Source organism: Ursus americanus, chromosome X (genome assembly GCF_024610735.1).
Source record: "Ursus americanus isolate L20-20 chromosome X, mUrsAme1.1.p, whole genome shotgun sequence".
NCBI lineage: Eukaryota > Metazoa > Chordata > Mammalia > Carnivora > Ursidae > Ursus > Ursus americanus.
The window spans coordinates 88,926,397-88,941,795 of NC_142164.1; the positions used below are offsets into that span (position 1 = coordinate 88,926,397).

The 15,399-nt window shown below is 58.2% G+C and overlaps 1 protein-coding gene and 1 pseudogene across 1 annotated transcript in view; one reads left to right on the plus strand and one right to left on the minus strand.

The window, feature by feature from the left end:
* Nucleotides 1–302: 302 nt before the first annotated feature.
* The window catches only part of BCOR (BCL6 corepressor), a 112,606-nt gene continuing 97,509 nt past the window's right edge, over nt 303–15,399 (plus strand). The window contains exon 1 of the mRNA XM_087859980.1: nt 303–549. The gene's annotated coding sequence lies outside the window, so the exon portion shown is untranslated. The remainder of the gene's footprint in view (nt 550–15,399) is intronic.
* On the minus strand, nt 505–5,826 carry LOC148106978 (uncharacterized; annotated as a pseudogene).

The following is a 15,399-nucleotide window of genomic DNA, read 5'->3' on the forward strand; positions in this document are numbered from 1 at the left end:
TCAAATTCTCTCCAAGTCCTTTAACTAAGCTGGGTGACCCTGAGCTAGTTATGTAACTGATCACTCTCTCTGCCTCAGTTTCTTGATCTGCAAAGTTGGAGGGCTTCTGAATACTCAGCCCAAAGCGGAAGTGGGAGCTACTATTAATTATTTAACGCACGCACTCCACCCCACCCCAGCTCTGCTCCGTGCCACAGCCCACCGCTGGGTGGTATTTCTGAGGCTGGCCAGGCCCTCTGCCGCTGGGCCGTGACCCTGGAAATCGGGTCAGGCACGAGTCAAGGCGGCATAAGCGTGGTGTGTGTGGGGGTGGGGGGTGCTTTCTTTGCGCGCGGCTGCAAGCGTTTCCCCAGGGCCTCCGGAGAGTCTGAAAACTCACTTCGGAGGAGAGGAAGGAGCGTGAAGTGGCTCTTTCGATCTGAGACACCCCCTCCTGGAGAAATCACCCCCTCCCCCCAGCCCAGCGCGGAGTGAAATCTTAGAAGCCGCCGCTGCTGGGTTTGAACGGAATGCCGGAGTCGGTGGAAGCCGGAGCTGGTCGGCCCGAAGGTCAGCGAGTTGTTTTGAGTTCTCGTACCCGGAAGGGGGGGCAGGGAGGAGAGGACGCCAGGGCCCGAGAGACCCCGCGTCAGAGCAGAAATTGTTTGTGCTCCGGAACAGGCAGCTCAGCGGAAGCCGCGACGGGGGCGGGTCACGTGCGGCGGTGGCGGCGCAGCTGGCGGGGGAGCCAGGCTGGGACAAGGGCCCGGCCGGATGGGGGTGGCGGTTTTCGCAGCCGAGGGCAGAACCGGCGTGCTCCGGGCGCTGAGAGCGAGCGGCGCCCCGAGTCCGGGGCGAGGCAGGCGCGCGAGTTACGGGGTGGGGTGGGGGGTGCTGGTGTGGGAGCCAGGGTGCTCGGAGCTCCGCGTGCTGCGGCACAGGCGGGACGAGGAATTGCTGGGGGGTGGGGGGGGGTGCGGAAGCGGGCCCCCGAGGCCGGAGTGGCGCTAGCGGGACCGACGCGGAGACCGCGAGGGCGTCTGAACCCCGAGAACGGAGGCGCCGCTCTCGCAGTCGCCGGCCTTGTTTTCTTCTTGCACGCAAATCCCGGAACGACCGGAACCGCCATCCCCGCCTGCGTCCCAGGGGCGCCCCATTCCGCGTGGAGGAGGCTGCATCCCGCCGGGCGGCTCCGGGCCGGGATCGGCTGAGGCCGCGGCCCGGGAAGGCTGCCGAGGTGGCTCCGCGGAGGGTGCGAGCCGAAGCCGTGGTGCACACAACACACACGCCTCCCCCTCCCCCGGAAGAGCCGGCGAGCGAAGGCGCGGGCCGTCTCTGGGGGCTCTCTGGGGACTCCCCGGGGGCGTGCGAGCCGCGCGGCGGCCGCAGAGCGGGAGAGGGTGCTGTAGAGAAACCGTCGGCCCCACCTTGAAGACAGGAGTGGCCTCGTGGCCAGGGGTGAGGAGTCTCACGCTTCCCCAAAGCGGCGCGCTCTACTCTAGCGTGGGAGGGAAAGGACACAAACTTGGCCACCCGCCAGAGCCCGTGAAGACGGCTGGCTTGGGTGTCCTCCTTCCTCCCCGTGGCCTGAAATGTACCCCTCCCAGCACCGCCGTGGCCCACGAGGTTCAGATCCGAGGCCTGGAAGAGTGGGGGAGTGTGGTCAGGCCTCGGACAGGAAACCCACCCACGTTCCTCTCCCGCGCCACGCGAGGAAGGCGCGGAACAGTTGTCTCGCAAAGTTTCCCGCGTCCCCTCACCCACCCCACCCCCAATCGGGGAAGGGCGGCTTTTCCGGACGTGGGGGCAGGGGATGGCCTCGGAACGGGGAGTGGTGCTAGTTCCTTTTCCCGAGACCCGGGCGCAGGAGAGGGGAGCGGGCCGCCAGCGTGTTCGTGTCCCCAGAGTGGCGGCGCTTGGCCCGCTGCGACGTCTGCTCGGGGTCGCGGGGCAGCGGGAGCCGTGCAGAGTCTGGGACGACGTGAGACGCCATTTGCATTCCCCTTCCCTCCTGCAGGTTGGCGGGGGCGGGGGTGTCGCCCGCCGCGGAAGCGTATTCCTGGCAGTGACACTGATTAGATGCTGTGTCGGTACGTGCACAGAATCGGGGTGGGCCTTCACCTCTCCTGTGCGCATACACTTTCTGTTGGAAAAGTTGCTGTTCCCCCCCCCCCCCGCTCTCGCCGCACAGCTGCTGTCTCCAGGGCGGAATTAGGCGAGCACGTTTGCTCAGCCCGAGGGAGACAGGATCGCGCCGGCGCGGGGAGGCCGCCGGGCCCGGGCCGCGAAAATCCAGCCCTGGCTTTGCGTCGAGCTGCAGAGTGCGGCGCTTACGCGCGCCGGGCCAGCGGAGGCCTGGTTTCCATCTGCCCCTTTTGCCTCCGTGTTAAGTTCGCCGGGGAAAACCCAATGATCCGTGTAGAGCCCCTCGGAGGGGAACCCACCGCACCCCCCCCCAAGCCCGATTCTGACCGATGGAAAAGATGACAGTATAGGTCAGAGCAGGCTGCCCGCGAGTATTAATGCGGCCGCCTCCGTTCCCGGTGCTTGGGGAGGATGGGCGCCTCGCCAGGAAACCGCCGAAGGGGGAGCCACGAGGGCCGCCTGCCCCTTCCCGGGCTAGAAAAAGTGGATTCTTAGAGAGACTAGACAAATGTGGTCAGACAGCTGCGGGAACTTAGCCTATCTAAATACAGGTCGTCCATGTATCTTTCAAGCAAGATCAATTTTTTTTTTTTAAATCGAGTACACGTTGAGTCAGCTATAAATACTATGAGAACTGGTTAATCAGTAGATACGAAGGAGAACCTCGCTTTTTTGCTTGGTATGAAACGTATGTGCCGGAGGTGCTGGGCTGAGCACGATGTATCTTGGCACGGCCCGTGTGTGTCCTAAGAAGGCGCGGTCCTCCTTGTTTTCCACCTTGGAGGACTTTTAATATAACTCTAAAAGGGGATTTATTTTAGTTGTAGTTTCTATTTGGAGGTTGCTTACTCCTTGCAAACTCCTGTCTGGGATTGTTTGTACTGCGTAGTAGACTGTCCAGGGTTTTGGCTTTTAAAGCCCACGTCTTTTCGCTTGGCTTTTTTCTTTTCCTGCGTACGTGCAGCTGGGTGCAAGGAAACCGCCCCCCCCCCGCCGCCGCCGCCGCCGCCCCGCAGCCAGCCCTGTGCTGCCACCACCTTCAGTCTCTCGCTTGCGCACCACGCGGCCTCGGAAGAGGGGAAATGTGAACTCTCCGGGTGGCGCTCGAGAACTGGAATTCTGATTTAGGGCTGCGGCTGTGTCCGGGGCGGCGGCTTGGGGGCCGGAGGCTGTGAAGGGGAAGCCCCGTAGGTGACCCTGAGGCTTCGGGAGCAAACCTGGAGGCGGCCGCGTCTTTGTCTTCCGCGGGGCTGGCAGCCTGGCACGCACGGTTCCGATAAGGATCAACCGAGAGCGAGAGCGCACCGCCAGCACATTTCAGTGATTGGGCGAATGCCTGCAGCCACGTCAGGGAAAGGCCATTTGCGTTGTCTCTGAAAAGGAAAAGGCTGTCCCACCTAATGAATTATGGGTGACCCGGGAGAGGCCAGGCCCCAGAGCAAGGGGCGAGGAGGCCTCCTCAGACCTCGTCAGACCCTTCTTCGCCCAGCTCCTCCCCATCGCACAGGAGAGGAAACGGGAAGCTTCTAGAAATCCGAAATCGGGCCAATTCTGTTGACATAAATAGTAATGCATTTATGTGTCCCTAAAATGAGGCCCAGGAACGAGGCCTGCCACATTCCAGCCCTAGACCAGTGTTAAACTCTGGCTGAAGTACATCCCCAGAGGATGTGGCTTTTGCCCAGCCCCTCCAAGAACTGATTTATAGGAGGTGGCCTTGAGCCATCAAAAAAGGGTGGCCTGGGAGAGTCTACTGGAGGTCCTCTCTCCACCAGTGCTGTTTACCCAAGGCCTCAGGGCGAGGGTGGTGGGTAATGGTGCCTGAGCCCTGGCAGAAGCTTCCCATTAATCCAGTCTAAATGAGCACCATTAAAGCGCCCGTTCCTTCCTACGTCACCACCACACACGCAGGCCTTTAAGGCAAAGTGTAGCCCAGTTTGAGCCCATTTTGCCTTCCGGCCCTTTTTTGGTGGCCACGAGTGCCCTTTCCTCTCTGCCCCAGCCCCTGCCGCCACAGGGGCCTTTGGGAACTTGAACCTGGCCGGTTTTTCTTAGCCTCTCCCTAACCAAAGGTAAGAGAGTACCAAATCCCAACAGCACACACACTGTAGTACTGTATGAGAGGCAGCCTTCTAGGTGTTTTACATATTAACTCACATTATCCTCAAGACAACCCTATGAATTAGACACTGTTGTTGGCCTCTTTTTACAGATGAGGTCACTGAAGCCCAGAGCTGTTCAGCAGCTGGCCCAAAGCAACGCAGTTTAGGATAGGGCAGGGATTGCCCTGAGCCGGGGAGGCAGAGCCGGGCTGCTCTCCAGTGTTGTGGAGTGAAGGCGAGCCCTTTGGGGGATGTTTCTAGGTGGACTGCCTGAACCCCTGCCTTCCGAAGGAAAAAGTTATGGGAACAGCTGAGAAGGCCCAACGTCTGGGCCTTATTTTGCAAAAAAGAAAGTTTCGGGGCTTCATACGCTATTGTGGCTCCGCGCTAGAGAAGGGGTCAGAGAAGACAGCGCAAAGGCCCATGCCCCACCTTGCCGCAGAGCATCCGGTGGTCACGTCCACCGGAGGTGACTGGGGGCTGGGAATAGCCGATTGCGGAGGAACTCCTTATCACCAAGTGTCAGTGGTCCTGGGAGGCGGAGCTAAACGGACGCTTGTGGGGGCGGCTGGGCCACACCGGTCCCTGGGCTCCTCCCGCAGAACTGGACCGATGTCATAGCGCCGTCAGCAGCTCCTGGCTCCCCTCCTCTTGAACCGCCAGTCCCGAGCCTGGAGCGGGGGGGGGGGGGGGGGAGGGGGGGCGTAGCTGGAGAGGCCAGCCCGTCATTCCCGGTGGGGACGGCTGGTTCTAGGTTGCTCACACCCACCCTGCCTCGCGTAAACATGGGACACCCTTTCCGGGCGAGAGCGCGCGCGCGCAAGCACATACACACACGCGAGCGCGCGCGGGTTCCAAGCGCACAGCCGGCCACCCGGGCCTCCGCCTTCCCTTCCTCCTTTCCGCTAGGGCACTTCGGAAGCCCTCGGCGGCTCTGTGCTGCGCCGGCTGTGGCGGCGTCAGGGTAGAGGGGCCGAGCTGCCCTCCTCTTCCCCAGAGTCAGTGCGCACGCTGCACCCCTGGGGCCTGCAGCCAGGCCTGTGGATCTCCCCTCCACCCTCCCACCCAGACCCCCCCCCGCAAGTGGCGGTGGCTGGCGGGGACCTGTGCACAGTGTTTCCTGATGGCTGGGGGTGGGGGGTGCAAAGGAGACGACCAGGCAGGGGGGTGAGCGCGTGGATGGGGGTGGCGATAAATCCTCTCTCCCGCGAAGGCTGGCTCGGCCTCCGGCCACCGCTAGCAGGAGTCTACCCCGCACGTCTTGTTTTGGCCGCGGCTTGACGCCCCTGCGTGCCTGGCCAGAGTGTGGGTGTGTGTGTTGGGTGGGGGTTCGTGGTCAGAGCCGGCGCCGGGCTGGGCTGGGCGCCCCCTCGAGCCTTTACTTTTAGCACGCGAGGACTCACGGCCCCGCTGCCCTCGCCACCGCCTGGGCCCGCAGAGGGGCAGGCGGGCCGGCCTAGCCGCACTCGCGGGCGTTGAGAGCGGCTCCGAGGGCCCGGGCCGGCCGCCGAGCCGAGGGAGGGAGCGCAGCAGCCCGCGCGCCTCGAGGCAGAACACACGCCTTTCCCGGAACCTTGAAACCCAGGGGAGCCGCTGCCATCTTCGCGTGACGAGCAGCGAGACGCCGGTGATTAAGTGTTTCTTTCCGGCTCCCTCCCCGGGTTGCGGCTCTCCTCCTTTCCACGGGACTGGGAGAATAAAACCTGGGGAAAAACACAACTGCGCTCTCCACTCGCACTCCGCGTCCTTGCTGGGCTCCCAGGGTGCGTCGAGGCGAGGCGTTCTCGGGCTCCCTCCACCTCGCCTCGCCAAGGATCGAGGTCTAGGGCCACGTGCCTCAGTTTCCACCGGCCTCGACCCAAATCGGAGAGTCTCATGGCGGGGGGGGGGGGGGACACGTTACCAAAGCCACCCGATTCCCCCCCTCCCCATCTGCTCTCCTCCCATGGGGATGAAACCTTAACATAGGAATCCCCCACCCACACCAGGGACTAATCCTGCCGCCCCTCCTGGGATTAACTCGGCTCACAGGTCCATAAAACACTTCCTGCGCAGCCAGAGGGTCTGTCTGCAGAAACACTTTAAAATTGTCCTCCCGGGTCTGCAGTCGGAGGCAAGTGAGTAAACAGGAGGCTGTAAGGGCCGATCCTCACAGTTTGCAGGATGGGGAGGAGCGGCCCCAGGTGGGGGCCGTGGGGGCTGTCTCAGCCCTGAAGGTGGCCCAGGACCCAGCAGATAGAGCTCAGGAAAGGACACAGCATTTACCACCGGACACTGATCTGGGGTAGGGTGGGTGCAGGCAGGAGCAGGCAGCCGTCAACTGGCTTCTGGTCCTCACTCGGTGAGGAAGATTGGATCCCTAAAACTTTGTGGGGAGGAGGGGCTCAGGCTCCTTGGCTGGCAAATGGGAACAAGACCGGTGACCCTGCCCAGCTCAGGTGGGATTCTGAGACCCAAAGTGTCAAATCACTTTGTTAAAGGGGCATGACCCCTCCACTTCACTGGGATCAATGTTCAGCCGCTCTTACCCTAGAAAACGCAGTGATTTGATCATTAGAAAACAAAACAGAGTAAAAAGCAGCCGTCCCTCAAATCCATGCCGGAATGTAGCAGACCAAGGGAATCCAAAAGCAAGTTAATCTTTTGAACCTCTTTTTCTTTTACATTGCTTCAAATTAAGTTTCTGAAGTGATGGGAGAACCTTTGGAATGTTGTAAGAAAAAGCTCTGTCAAAAAATGGGGGGGTTAAACGGAAAGAAAAAGGACCTTCGAAGTGGCTCAAACCACACTGTGAGAAGAACCCGGATGAAGAAGAGAAATTTGAAGTACCTTTCTAGCTGCTTCAGTCTGTCTGGAGAGCAGATGCCATAGACAGCCACTCCATCCCTCAGGACCCCGGAAGTAGGCCCTGACTCTGGCTTGGTCATCTGAGTACGAGGTGACGTTGGAGTTCAGGGTGGGACAATGAGGAAGGGTAATAATATGCTTAAAATGAACATCAGAAGAAAGACGTAGGCCTGCCTCGGACTCCTGAAGGCCCAGAGCTGCTAAAATTGTGTGCGGGAAGGGGCGCCCCGTGACCTCCCTCCCCACAGATGGACTGACGCAGCGTGACCGGCCCCGGGTGGCACCCAGGGACACTGGGGATAGAGGCCGAGGCCGAGCATTCACCCAGCCTAGCAAGTTGCGGGGTGGGGGGGGGCCTCTGGCTGCACCACCCACCGACCTTCCTCTCCCCTCCCAGGCCCTGAGGCCTCTGGGCAGGGTCAGCTCGCCTCCACCCCACTGCCCCGTGTGCGGCGCCCTCCCCTCCCTGGCATCCAGCCTGGATCCCGAGGCCTCCTCCGCCCTGTAGTCCCGGTCTTCTCCCTCGTGATTCATTTAGCAGCGGTGCAGAAAGCCTGTTTACCTCTGCAGCCCAGGGCGACTCGATCTGCTTAAAAAGCCCTAACGCCAGCGCCGACCAGTAGGGGGGGATTGTCCTATAGATTATTTCTCCCTCCTGGTTTTTTTTTTTTTTTTTTTAACGAGAAGGCTTGGTTGGAGAGGGGGTGGGGTGGCGTGTTGCTGCTGTTTTTTAAAACACCGTATTTGAAAGAGAAACAAAAGCCACACAAAAGCCGTTTAGGAGGTAGGAAGGCTGTTTTTACATATAAAAAGTGCAGCGAATACCAAGGGGCCCCCAGCAGTGATAAACTAAATGGTTGGCCGATTCCGCCAATTAGCAGTTAATCTGTTATCTGCGATCTGCAAACAAGTTTTGAGGCTCGAAGGACACCGAATTCCTGTTCCCGTCAACAGGGTTGTAGGGACTCCAATCTGTTGGGCACCTCGGATGCTCTCGGTTTCTGTAACCGGGAATCCAGCTTCCACAAACATGTTTCCCGGGTTGGAGGACAGACTTGAGACCCAGAAAATTCACTTCGGCAGCCGAGGAGCCCCCGCCTGCATCTCCCCTCGGGCCTGAGCTTGTCTATTTGGTTACGATTTCTCCAAATTGGTCTTTACCCCCCTAGTTTCGCAGACCTCCTAATTCTGCGCGTAGTAGGTCTCCAACACATGTGGAATGAATGTCAAAACCTAAAACGAGGCTCTAGACCTGGAAGGCAGCCTGGTGCGCCGCCTCGCCTTCGGAATCCCGTTCTGGTGCCCAGAGCCCCCAGGTCGCCGCAGCCAGTGCGCAGCTTCACCCTGCGCGGGCCGGGCGGGCGGGCGGGGGAGGCCGGGAGGCACGAAGCGCCTGGAGCCTGCACGATGATAAATATTGCGCAGACAGCCCATAAATAATTTGCATTATGTTCAGCTGACAACGCAGGGCGATTAATTTTAATAGCTACATATTTGCCTGGGCTGCTGCTTTCGTAGGCCCGGTAATGAAAGGCGAGAGGCCGCGCTGGCTCCGTGCTCGCGGTCTCAGAAGGCAGCCGGGAGGTGCGGGAGGGACGGACGCGGCGCCTCCTCCATGCAGCCCCCCGGGGAGCCCTCGCCCCAGAGCCCCCCCCCTGCCCTCCACGCCGTGTATGGATGGGGTGCTCGCGCCGCGGGAGCACCCCGGGGCCCGAGCAACAGGAGCCACCATAATGACACTGCACATTTGCCGGTATGGGGAGAGCCACTTGTGGACCAGGAGACCCTCCCCGAGGCGATGCACCCCACCCGGCCCAAGTCCGAAGTGAACTCCGGAGGGGATTTCACGTTCCAGTTTGGTGGCGGTGGGGGATTGCTGATTTTAGGCGCCGCCAAATCGCCGGTGGGCCCCAGCGCGGAGGAGACTTTTCCGCCCTCCGGACCCGGACAAGGGACAGAACAAAGCCCGGCTGCCCACGCGTCCTCTCCGCGCGCGTCCTGAGTCCTGCCGTCCCGCGCCCCGCGGGAGGCCCCCCCCCCCCAAAAAAATGCTTCCCGAGCTCCTCGGTTTAAAGGACCGAATACATTAAGGACGGAAGAAAGGGTTCGGTGGAGCTTTTAAAAAAGGGGGGCGGGGAGGGGAGCGCAGGGAGGAAGGACACAGCGCAGCGGCCGCCGCGGTCCCGTGGTGGCCGGGTGCGCGCGTGTGCGTGTCTGTGTGTGCGTTCCGATGACAAAGCCCCGCAGCCGCCAGCAAGCTCCTGGCTGCCGGAGCACTGGTGGGGGAGGGGAAGGGGAGGAGGGGAGCCGGCGCTCGCGTAGGTAGCGGGGAATCGAAGCTTCCCCAGAGAAAGAGTTCATTCATGAGCTGGCGGAGGCCTCCTGGCCGGGCCAGGTGGAGCCTCCTGAAGCCAACACCTGTGTATTTCCCTTTTCGGAAAGGGGGGGAGCGCATCGATCATTACCATATTTTAATTGCCTTTAGCAAAGATCATCTCTAATTATGGGTTGCGAGGAGAGTTGGCCAGAGGTCTGTAGCCCTTTATTATCTTTGCGTGTGTGTGTGTGTGTGTGTGTGTGTGTGTCGCCACTGAGACAATGCACCCGGCTCTTCTCGAAATGCCAATCCGAGGGTGTCCGTGCGCGCCTGCGAAGCGGTCACGACGTGCTGAATCCACGCAGACAGATCAGGCTGCGTGCACAATAAAAGCCGAGCAGGCGGCGAAGGGCCGCGCAGACCCACGGGTTTTCTTTTTAGAAACGGTGGTGCGAAGAGACTTGACAATAATAACACGCAGCAGGATTAAATCAGGGCGGGAAGAAGAAAATGCATTTTCGTTTCTAGAACCGCGGACTGCGTTTAACCCATCCGATCCCCCGAGAGCTTTTTGTACCCACGTGGAGTCCCGCGCAGGGACAGGTGCTGGGCACTGATCTGGGACAGCCACATTATTTTAATATTAATCTCTTCCTTTAATTCAGCATTTTGTCAGTTACAGGGACGTGGAATCCTTAACGATGTCTGTTTGATGGGAAATGGTAACTGGCCAGGCAAAAAGGAGAAAGATGTTGAGGGGTTTTTAGCTTTTAAAAATCTTCATTTCCTTAATTTTTGTCACTTGCGCAAACCCTTGAGGCGTAAGCCTATTTTAATTTCATCGGAGGGAGAAGAGCAGCCGGGAAGGTTGTTGGATGGTCAGGGGTTCTTGGGAGGATATTTTGGAGTTGAGATGTTGGTGATTAGTCAAGAGCTATGTGGTCAGGAGTGGGCAGCAGCCCCTCTGAACTTGACTTTCGCAAAGAATCCTGGCACCTCTGAGCCACCATGCTGTTTCTGGGAGTCCTGCCTGGTGCAGCCAGGGGCTGGGGTCAGGAGCCTTGGAGAATTGGGGGCTTTTGTACTGGCTCTGTTTCCTGCCTGCCACCCCCCACACCTGGCCTCCTGGCCTCACCAGCAGCCAGCTCTGCCCGGAGGAAGGCAGAGCCAGATGACTGGTCCAACCCCCGAGAGACTGCCTGGCTTTCTCCTCCCCTGTAATCAAAACCAGATGCACTGAAGCGCCTTTCATCAGAGGAAGCCCAAAGCCCTTTCACAGGCTTCAATAAAAGCCTTACTAGGGCCTACCAGCCTGCTCAGTGTCTGGGCCCCTGTGCCCATTTCCCAGCTGAGGAAGCCTGGGGCTGCAGCCAGGGGCTAGCTCCTTCTCTGGGACCCCAGAAGCCAAGGACAACTACTCAACCGCTGTGGCCCCTCCAAGGCAAGTAGGGTACTGGGATCCCTGCCAGGTACGCGGGTGCAGACCCGGTGGACAGGAGAAAACAGACATGGGAGGGAAGCCAACAGCTAATGCCTAAGGAAGGACAAGAAGAGTGGCCTATGAGAAGGAACCAAAGGAGCAAAGAAAGTAGAGATGGGCTGGAAAGGTGACGATGATCGGAATATTCAGAAGGGCTCCATGGTACTTGGACCATCTCCCACTCGGCCCCCTTGTGCCACTGTATTGTGGTGTTTCTGTCTCCCCCACTGGACTACAAACCCCCCAAGGGCAGAGATTGTCATATTTATCTTTGCAAGCCCACCTCACGGCCTGGCACAAAATACGTGATCAAAATGTTTGAGAGATTAGGGCTCCCGGCTGGCTCAGTCCCTAAGGCGTGTGACTCTCCATCTCTGGGTGGGGCAGTGAGTTCCAGCCCATGTCGCTGGGCATAAAATTCAATATTAAGAAAGTGGGGGGATGCCTGCGTGGCTCAGTTGGTTAAGCAGCTGCCTTTGGCTCAGGTCATGATCCCAGGGGCCTGGGATGGAGTTCCTCCTCCAGCTCCTTGCTCAGCGGGGAGCCTGCTTCTCCCTCTGCCTGCAGCTTCCCCTGCTCCCCCTGCTCGTGCTCTCTGGATCTCTCTCTCTCTGGTGAATACATAAATAAAATCTTTTTTAAAAAATGTTTGGGAGATCACAGGTGTAGTGGAAACTTCTGGAACAAGACACATCTGGGCTTAAGGTGGGAACGTCTGCACCCCCCCCCCGGGGTTGTATAACCTGAGCCTCAGTTTCCTTATCTGTGAAAAGGGTATGAGAATGCTTACTCCCAAGATTGGGGCAAGATTCGATGAAGTAATTGCATGTAAAACATCAGGAAGATAATAATAAGATTTTAATAAATGTTGTGCCTTGTTCTTGAAGGAGTGAGGGCGAGTTTGGGCTGATATTATTTGGAGTATAGGAAGGAAGTTTCACACAAGGCCCTAGCTGGGCACAGGTCTCAGTGGCCTGGGATTTGGGTCAGAAGAGACAGCTCCAGTAGCCCTGTGAACTGGAGCTATGGGACCTCACCGTCCAAAGGGGGCAGGCAGCCCCACCATGAACTCTGGGAGCCATGCCAGCCTTCGGACTCAGGCTCTGGGGAAAGGGCAGGTCCCAGGCCCTTGGGCTCTCCTCTGCAGGGCTGATTTGGGACTGAGCCCTGGTTGTGCTCGGAGGGTCAGGCCTCCTGGGATGAGCGACCGGCAGATAATCCCAGTTGGTGCTGGCTTTCCGTGGTCCCGGGAACTGTCCCTTCTGCCCGACCTCTGCTCCTGTTTCATGGCTGTATTTGATCTTGGACAAGTTCATCCTCCGGTCTTTGGCAGGGCAGGGCGGGAACGTCGCCTGCTTCTCTTTGCGGCTTGTCTTCTTCCAGCCTTTTAGGCCGCACCCCACCTCTCACCCCGCACCCCACCCCACCGCAGGCACAGTTTGGCAACTTCACATCGCAGGCTCTTTTCTCCTGCTCCATGGCCTCCTTGCTTGTTGGGGGGTGAGGGGGTACCACGTGGGCTCCCCACATCCCCCTCCTCAGTCTTCCACATGCTAGGTTCTTGTAGCCCTCCCCAGGACTCCTCTTCTGAGCCTAGCGCTTCCCCAGGAGGGCCCGCTATGAATTCAGTCCTCGAAGGAGGATGGAGGGAGGGACAGGCCAAAGGGCACCGCTGGGTGATTCTGTGGGTGTGTAGCCTAGCCACTGTGACTCTGAGTACCGTGAATGAAAATGCACGTGCCTGAAGGGTGAGACCGGTGGAGTAGGGTGGAGACAAGAAAGGGGAGATGCGGAGTTTGTGGGGGAAGAAACTCAAGCCGACACTCCTTCCTTATTTCCATCCTTCCCCATCCCCGATTGGAGAACCTTCCAGAAGAAGCAAGAAGAATGTGGGGAGAGAAGAGAACGGACGGGAGAGCAAAGCTAGCTGGGTGGCGATGTTTGGTCCTTGGCTCCTGCCCAGTGAACCGGCTCCCTCGTGCAGCCGGTGTAGGTCAGGACGGGACAACAGATAGGGTTCTTTCAACCAGGTCCTTTAGGGAAGCGTGAGATCAGATTTGAGGAGCAGGCGGGATTGCATAAAGAACAAGACAGGAGTTATGTCATCGAGGTGGAGGATTTGGGTCGCGATCAAAAATGTCCTGCCCTCCACACTTCCGTTTTTAATCCAGCTCACCTTTTCCCGTGGATTTAACAACACGTTACAAAACCGATTGCCCCTACTTACTATCACAAAAATAAGGGTCATCGTGTGTCCGCTGCAGGGGTGCTCGCCCCGAAGCAATTGACTTCTGCTCGTGGGTTCGGTGGGTCCAGAATTAGGTGGAAAGACTCAAGAGCTGGCAGCTAGAATCGTCTGGGCACGGCTTCCCCCCCACGTCTGGCTGCTGCCTGGAACCTCAGCTCTGTCCCGCCGCACAGACACGGGGCTCTCCATGTGGCCTGGGCTTCCACATGGTGTGGTGGCTTCGGGCCGGTAGGCCTTGAAGTCACACAGGGGCAGCTCAGGGCTCCCAAACCAAGCCTGCCAGCAAACGGGTTGAAAGCTGCATTGCCTCTTCTGACCCGGCCTCAGAAGTCACGTGGTGTCATTTCTACTCTATCGTACTGGTTGCACAGAGTCACAAGCCCATTCAGAGTCACGGGAAAAGGACTTAGACCCTACCTGTCATCGGGAGGAGTGTCAAAGAACTTGTGGCCATGGTGGGGGGGGGCATGCCAGGCACTCCGAGCTTAATGAACAGTGGCTCTAAACAGAATAGTCCACGTTATAATAGGAACTGGTGCTCTCAGGAGGCTGCATAAATTATACAGGGGGTCGCTAGGGGCGCCTGCGCGGCGCAGTTGGCAGAACGTCAGGACTCTTGGTTTCGGCTCAGGTCTGATCTCAGGGTCGTGCGATCGAGCCCTGCGATGTTTGATGCTTGAGTGTTTCTCTCTCCCTCTGCCCCTTCCCCCTGCTCTCTCCCTCTCTCTCCCTCTGCCCCTTCCCCCTGCTCTCTCCCTCTCTCTCAAAATAAATAAATAAATCCTTTTTAAAAAATTATACAAGGGGTGGGGAGGCAGAGAGTTCAAATGAGGCCAGGGTGAAAGAAATAGATCCGTAAAGCAAATATGGATTTTACGAAAAATAGACAATGTCAGAGGACAGCTCTGTCTGTGAGCTTGGGAAGCCTGGGAAGGACGGAGAAGAACTGTGTGCTGGGGGGCGCCTGGGTGGCGCAGTCGTTAAGCGTCTGCCTTCGGCCCAGGGCGTGATCCCGGCGTTCTGGGATCGAGCCCCATGTCAGGCTCCTCCGCTGGGAGCCTGCTTCTTCCTCTCCCACTCCCCCTGCTTGTGTTCCCTCTCTCGCTGGCTGTCTCTCTCTCTGTCAAATAAATAAATAAAATCTTTAAAAAAAAAAAAAAAAAAAGAACTGTGTGGTGGGATCAGATGGGTTCTAGGCCCTGCAGCGCTGAAAGGGAAAGCGGGTAGAGGACAGGACTTAGCTGCCCCCATCCTTCGCCCTCCATCTTTGGGGGCTCTGTGGCAGCCTTTCATCGCTTCAGACAACAGGATCTGTACTATTTGCTTACAAATCCCTTTTTGTTTTTTCCAGCACACGGGCGTCTCTGTGTTGGTATGAAGCTGGAGATGTAGTCAATGTATGTCCGAGAGTAAGTGTGGAAAAAATAATACATTAGGCTAATAATAAATTACTCTAATACTTAATGTTTGCCCCCTAACCTCAGGTGTGGTTTTAAATATCCAGCGCGGAGAGTGTTGGGGCTGCGCACATCTCTAGGGCCCCAGGTTCTCATTATCTTTGTCTCTCACCCCTGAATGGAGAGTTTGACTTCTAATTTCATGCCAGGGCTTTCACAGGCAACATAATTGTATTTGCCTCTGCCTTTGATCTGCTGCTTGATCCGCTGTTTCATTGTGGCTTGACTAGGAGACAGAGATGGAAACGTGGTGGAAAAACATGATTTTGTTTTGCTTTGGAATTGGCAGTTATTCTTTTCTCTGGCTCCCTTAACGCGACACACCTTCCCTAAATCTGAAATCTAATCATTTTCCCGTGTTTGAAAATCCAAAAGGCATGTGCCCCCTCTGGCATGCTTTCCTTTTTGCTCGTGAAGATTTAATTTTCAGCGAGGCTTGGGGGGCAGGACGCTCATGTTTTAGATCTCCATGAAAACGAAGTCCCTGGGGTTAGCAGAGAACTCCTGGGTGAACTCTGACCCACCTGCCCCTCTCCTGACCTCACCTCGACTTGCCAGGATGTACCTGGCGTACCCGGGCCTCCCCTTCAGGTGATTTCGGTCTGGGGGGGCTGGCCCCTTCTCTTCTGGAGGCCAAAGAAACCCAGATTCAGCAGGAACCTGGCAGGTCAGAACCAAGCAACAGTCAGGGTGGTGCTGAAGTCCGCTGGCTTCTCAGGCGGGGCCGCCACATGGGGTTTTGCAGGCTGTGCCTTGCACAAAGGTCCCCAGCCAAGACAAGGAGCGAGCGCTGGAATTCAGGCCCGGGGCACCTGTCCCCCATT